Source organism: Oratosquilla oratoria, chromosome 3 (assembly GCF_046742065.1).
Source record: "Oratosquilla oratoria isolate Oo_2021 chromosome 3, ASM4674206v1, whole genome shotgun sequence".
NCBI lineage: Eukaryota > Metazoa > Arthropoda > Malacostraca > Stomatopoda > Squillidae > Oratosquilla > Oratosquilla oratoria.
Genome location: NC_134779.1, coordinates 86305196 through 86312908, shown reverse-complemented (window position 1 = coordinate 86312908; position 7713 = coordinate 86305196).

Below are 7713 nucleotides of genomic sequence, written 5' to 3'. Positions count from 1 at the left end.
AGACAACATTGAAAGGATCATTACCACCAAATAGTATAGGCCAAGGATTATATAATTGTTGGATCAGAAACAGAAAAAGAAAAGCAGGGTGGAGCCATGTTGCCAACCAAGAAAGGCCTAAATGCTTCGTGACCTCAGCTCAGTCTGTTTCGTGACCTCACCTAGAGAGCTCGTTTTCTGCACAGACACTAGCTAGCGAATACCTGTGAAATTTATATCTTTGAATAGTGACAAGTGATTGTGTTGTGTTTTTGTAATTATATACGTATAGCGCTATACAGTTACAGGTATAAGATAAAGTGTAGTGTTCTATTAATTTAGAATCAAAACAGTATTCTGTTACTGTACTCTAAAGGTAGAAATAATAGTATAAGGTAAGCAGAGTAAGCTTTGTGTATTTAGTTTATTTATAGACCGCTTTGGTTTCTTTTGTTGATTTATATTTTCTCCTTGCCGTTTGTTTTGCTGAAGGAGGAGCGAAGTGGCTTGTGAAGGTTGTGTGAACCTGGAGGACCGTCTCAGGATGTGTGAGGAGGAAATTCGTCTTCTTAGGAGTGCGCTCCGTGAGAAGAGTGAATCTTCCCCACAAGCCAAAGAGCGTTCCACTTCTTCACCTTCTGCCACTGCCGTGAGCGAGTGGCGCTCCATGGGGTCCCATTTGTCGAGTCCGCGTTCGGCAAGCGGGTACCCTCCGGAGCAACCGCTGGTTCTAGCCAATCGTTTTGCTCTGCTGGAGGATGAAGTGGCTGAAAATTGGGAGTTCTTGGTGGTGGGGGACTCCATGGTGCGAGGCTATGACGACATCCTGGAGCGGAAGACCAAACGACGTTGCAAGCTTGTATGTCAACCGGGCCGTGGGATCGCCGATTGTACCCAGACCACCAGGGAGCAAAGACGGACGAACACGGTTACGATTGTTCATACGGGAGGTAACGATGTGGGTAGGGTGAGATCAGAGGAGCTTGTTCAGATTAACAAGGTCCTCCTTCAGGAGAAAAAGGAACGTGGGAGGCGTCACGTAGTCTGTGGGATCCTCCCGAGGATCTACGCAGGCTCGTGTTGGAACAGTAGAGCCATAGGGATCAATGAGAGGATATCACGATTGTGCACGCAACTGGGATACCACTTTCTTGATCCTTGGTATCTCTTTTCCAGGCGTCATGACCTTTACGCTTTTGATGGGATCCACCTTACCCGCAGAGCTAAAGATGTTCTTACAAACCTCATTGTGGGAGTTTGTAATGAACTAGTTCCTTTTTTGGGGTAGAAACCCAAATGGAAGGGGAAATGTAATGTACTGGGGAAAACAGAGTAGAGTATATCTTTAATGTAGAACAATATGCCAGTATAGGACAAAATATAGTTTTAGGAGATAATGTTGGTAGAGGACGAAATGTTACATTAGGATGTAATGTGAAAAGACAAAATGTCACGATGGGATGTAATGACAGTGGAGGACAAAAGATCACGATGGGATGTAATGATAATGGAGGACAAAATATCACGATGGGATGTAATGATAGTGGAGGACAAAATATCACGGTAGTATATAATGTCAGTGGAGGACAAAATATAATTTTAGGAAGGGATACTGGACAGAATGTCAATGAAGGACAAAATATCACGATGGGATGTAATGACAGTGGAGGACAAAATATCACGATGATAGTGGAGGACAAAATATCACGGTAGGACATAATGTCAGTGGAGGACAAAATATAATCTTAGGAAGGGGTGCCGGACAGAATATCAATGAACGACGGGAGGCCGGTGTGAACCGTGGTGATGTTCGTGATGGGGGAAATGTTCATTTTGATGGGAGAAATGTTAATGAGGCATTGGATGTCAATGAAGGACCAAATATCAATATAGAGCAAGGTGTCAATAAAAAACAAAATTATAATGTAAGGCATGATATTGAAACTCAAAACGTGTCAAAAAGAAATAATCACGAGTTTCTTAAAACCGTGTACTTTAATGATCGTAGTATTAAGAACAAATTTAAAAAAATGCAGGCGTATGTCAAAAGCGAAAATCTCGATATGATAGGAATAACCGAAATTTTTTTAAATGGTAAAGAGTTTGAAGCTGAATTTAATATTACGAGATTTAAACACTTTCATCAGGATAGAAACCACAAGAAAGGTGGGGGTGTTCTGTTGTACGTTAAAAACAATGTCCATGCTTGTGTTTTAGATAAAGTGAAACAGGATGCATATGATAGTTTGTGAGTAGGATTAACCCAAACAAATGGACAAAAAATGAATGTAGGTGTAATATATAGGCCAAAGACATTATCGTTGGCAGACAACAAACTGTTATTTCAAGAACTGTCTAGTTTCTGCAACCGGGATTTATTGATAATGGGTGATTTAAATTTTACTGATATTGATTGGATGACCCTTGAACATGGCCATATAGATAGTCGCTTGATTGATTTTCTTGGGGACAATTACTTAGTTCAGCATGTAAAAGAACCCACAAAACATGGAAACTTACTCGATCTACAGTATTGATCACTAGCCGTGAAAGCATAATAACTGATGTAGAAGTCGGTGAAACTGTTGCAAATAGCGATCACAACTTACTTAGATTCAAACTACTAAAACTTTTTAGAATAGGTACTTGTGTTTCTAAAATACCCGATTTCAGTAAAGCCCAGTTCATAGGACTACATCAGGAGCTTCAGCTTACAGATTGGAAGGCAAAATTAAGTAAAGGACCTGTAGATTAGATGTGGGAAATATTTCAAAATACGCTCACTAAGATGATTCATACTTACATTCCCTTTAAGGAGAGATGTCCCCCAAATCAGGCTTGCCCAAAATAGCTTGACAAAGAAACTGAAAAGAGTATCGCTAAAAAGAGACAGGCTTACAAGAAATATAAGTGTTTGGGTGCATCAAATAACTATCAAAGTTATGTATTAATACAGAGATTAAAAAAAAAAAAAAAACGAAAACGACAATACGAAATGGATATCGCTGATAAGTCCAAAGAGAATCCCAAAGAATTCTATAGTTATATTAGAGATAAAAAGGTTGATAGGAATCACATTGGTCCACTATTATCTGTTGACGGTCAACTTGCATATTCAAATGAAGGAATGTGCGATAATTTAAACAATTATTCGTAAACGAAACACCTCAAAGTGAACTCCAAACTGAAACCTGTGAAAAGTCTGGGGTAAACTTACTCACTACGTTAAATATAACAAAAGAAAAAATTAAAATGTGTATAGAGACACTCAAAGTTAATAAAACACCAGGGCCTGACGGTTGGCATCCAAGAATCTTAAAGGAAACGAAAAATGAGATTGTTGTTCCAGTAGAAATTATTTTCAAGAAATCCATCATGTCCGGAGATGTCCCAAGAGAATGGAAGCTACCTAACGTTACTCCCATATTCAAAAAAGGTGACAAAAAGAAATCAAATAACTACAGGCCTATAAGTTTGACTTCAATCGTAGGAAAAATTATGGAAACTATTATCAGATACTATCAAACATCATTTAGACGGAAACGTTCTTGTGTGACTAACTTACTCGAATTCCACAACATAGTTATCTCGAATTATGACAAAAGAAACAATATAGATTTAATATATCTAGACTTTGCAAAAGCTTTTGATACCATCCCCCACGAAAGACTACTTACAAAATTAGCTTCACACGGAATAAGTGGTAGCCTATTAAGTTGAGTGATCGAAAACAGAGAGTTGTTTTAAATGGAAAAACTTCTGTATGGAAAAATGTTACAAGTGGAGTTCCTCAGGGTTCCGTTTTTGGGCCATTTCTATTCATAGTACATATAAATGATATAGACCATGGACTAAAGTCTACTGTTTCCAAATTTGCTGATGATATAAAACTGTGCGGAGTGGCAAATGATCACTTAAACCAATTAGGTATTCAAAAATATTTAGATCAATTACAGCAATGGTCTGAGAAGTGGCTAATAAAAGTTAACACAAGTAAATGTAAGGTTATGTACATAGGTAAAAATAACAGTAAGTACAATTACAAGTTATTTGGAAATTCGTTAACAAAAGTGGATAGTGAAAAGGATCTCTGCGTAATTATCAGTTACGATCTCAAATCATCCAAGCAGTGTATTTCAGCCTCTGAGAAAGCACATAAGATCCTAGGACTGATTGCGCGATCTTATGACTTCAAAAGTCCATCTCTGATTAACAAGCTATATAAATCGTTAGTTCGTCCACATTTGGAATATGCTGTTTCCGTATGGTCATCGAATCTCATTAAAGACATTCACAGATTGGAAAACTGATTCCAAATATCAAAAATAAATCATACGAAAATCGAATAAAACATATGAATCTGTTTTCCCTAAAAAAGCGTAGTCTCAGAGGTGACTTGATACATGTCTTTAAGATTCTAAAGGGAATTGACAAAATCAAAAGTGACAAAAATTTCACATTGAATGAGAATCAGAAAAGAAACAATGGTCTCAAACTGTCCGGAAATAGATTTTATTTGGAAGTGGATAGAAACAACTTCGCCAACCGTGTAGTTAATGAATGGAATTAACTTCCTGCAGAGGCAGTGCAATGTAGTTCAGTTCGAAGCTTTAAGAATCGTTTAGGTAAACACCTAAGCAAGATGCTGTAATGACTATCATTTATTTTATATCATTTGTTTATTTGTTTTGTTATCATTTGTCCGTTTGTTTATCATTATTTGCTTGATTCTCATTTGTTATTAGTTTTATGTCAATTTATTTTTATTTACTATTTACCTGTTTGTTTATTATTTAACCATACCTATGCATTTATTTATGCATTTTATTTATCATTTACATTATAATAGCTTTTATTTATCAATTTATTTATTTATCATTATTATGATTTTTTTGCCCCCGACCTAGATATGGACCAAAAGGTCTCCTGTCGGCATGCTCCGCTTTTGTAATCCTTTGTAATCGTTATGTGGAGTTGATTATGATAGGAGTTGAGGATAAAGATATGAAAAATAGAAAGTATGCAGTGATTTATATCCCGCCTAAAACTCACGCATGGAATGAAAGTGAACACTCCAAAATGCTGGAAGACATAAGACAAACACTAAATAAAACATTAAAGAAAGAAGGAAATCTGGTACTTATGGGTGATTTTAGCTCGAAAGAAATATGTTGGGAAGAAATGACTGTGAAAGGTGGAGAAGATCACTGGGGAAACATATTATTGGAAATGACGCAATAGATTAAGGAAAATAACAGATATAGAAATAACGATGAATCCTCAAAATTGGATTTGATATTTACATCAGAACCCGAAATTGTGGATGAAATCGAATACAAGACACCAATTGGAAAGAGTGATCACATACTACTAGAACTAGAATTAAATGAAGAAACAAATATAGAAATAAACGAAAAACACAGAAAAGGAAGACTAATGTAACAAAACAGATTTTGGGAAACTTAGAAAATTCTTTCATGAAGCAAATTGAGGAAAAAATTAATAATGAAGAAACAACGGTGAAAGATAAATGGACAATTTGGAAGGAAATCTATAATGAAGGAATGGACAAGTATGTATCTAGACAGAAACAGGAAAGGGTATACATAAGATCCTGGTTCAATAAAAAATGCAGTGAGGCAAAAGACAGAAGAGATAAAGCCTGGAAAAGATGGGAAAAAAAAAAAATCTGAAAAATAGAAAATATACACCAAACTAAGAAATGAATATATAAAAATACGTAGGGAAGAAAAAAGAAATTATGAAAAGGACATAATAGACAAATATAAAGATCAACCCAAGTTATTTTATAGATATGTAAACGGCAAACTAAGAAATAAAAGGAAATACTTAAATTACATCAAGGTAACAGAGAATACACAGAAGATATAGAAATGGCAGATATTATGAACAAATATTTCAAATCTGTATTCACTAAAGAAAAAGAAAATCTACAAAACTGTGATCAAAGAAATGAAGTAAGATTTCCTCCAGTGAAGGAATTAAATATTACTCAGAATGAAATAAGGAATCAAATATTAAAGCTTGACGTTAACAAGTCACATGGACCGGACGGAGTTGCAAACTGGATACTAAAGGAATGTACTAACAGGAAAAATATACAAAATAGTTGAATGCCCACTCAAAGAAGGAAAATTACCAGGAGACTGGGAAAATGCCAATATACTAAAATGTGTGTCATCAAAGATAGATAGACAAAATATCTGGAGGAGAACAATATACTGAACTCGAGACAATTTGCATTCAGACAGGGAAGATCCTGTACCACTAATTTGATATGTTTCCATTCAAGATTGATAAATATATTGCAAAAAAAGGATGGCTGGGCAGACTGTGCCTTCCTGGACTTACAAAAGGCATTTGATAAGGTACCACACAGAAAATTGCTATATAAACTGAAAACAATAGGAGGCATACATGGAAAAATATTGAATTGGATGGAGGTTTTTCTACATGGAAGAAAAATGAGAATAGTGCTCAGAGACAAATATTCAAAATAGGAAGAAATGAGTAGTGGTGTCCCATAGGGGTCAGTAATAGCTTCGATATGTTTGCTATATATGTGAATGACATGGGTGAAAGTATTGAATATTACATGAACTTCTTTGCGGATGACGCAAAGTTATTAAAGAGAATAAACTCCGAAATAGACTGTGAGTCATTACAGAGTGATCTGAACAAAGTCTCCGAGTGGAGCAAGAGGTGGGAAGTAGAATTCAACACCAAGAAATGCAGTAGAATCGAATTTAGGAAAGCAAGAATAGGATATCAGGACAGTATAAAATTGACGGAAAAGAAGTAAAGAAAGTAAAATTTGAAAGGGACCTAGGAGTAATCATCACCGACTTGTCGCCAGATAATATAAATGAAATAGTCGGAGAAACATACAATTTGTTGAGACCAATAAAGGTGGCTTTTAAATACCTGGATAAGGAAATGATAAAGAAATATCACAAACACTGATAAGGCCAAAACTGGAATATACAGCGCTGATATGGTCACCCAGTACAAAAAAGAATATAAGAAAATTAGGAAGAATACAAAGAGCAACGACAAAGATGGCCCCAACACTTTCAAACTTGACATATGAACAAAGACTGGCCGAACTGGAATTGCCGACCCTGGAATAAAGAAGAGAACTTACCAATCATCTACAGAATTATGAAAGAAAGAAAAAAAAAACGCCTTATAGAGAGGACTTATTAAAGTGGGACATGTAATGAAACTCAAGAAGGACAGGTACAGAAGAGACCTGAAAAAAAAAACAGCTTCCCACACAGAGTAATAGATATCTGGGACAAATTGAAAAAAAAAAAAAAAATAGTGTGTGCAAACATAATACAAGAATTTAAGAACAAACTTGATCTTGCGAGATACAAAAAGGGTCACCACGAGCATAGCTCTCCTTCCCGTAAAATACAACTAGGTAAATACACACACACACACACACACACACACACACACACACACACACACACACACACACACACACACACACACACACACACACACACACACACACACACACACACACACACACACAAGAGAGGGTCATCCTCGGAACCCCTTTTAGTCACCTTTCTTGGTTTGTTCTGGCGGCTGGGGTTGTGCTGTTGCCGTCAGGTGATTGTCTGGTCCCTTCGTCCCGTGGGGATGGGGGGCAAGGCCTCTCCTTTTGCTCTTCCTTTTTATTTTCCTCCTTCCCTTGCTTCA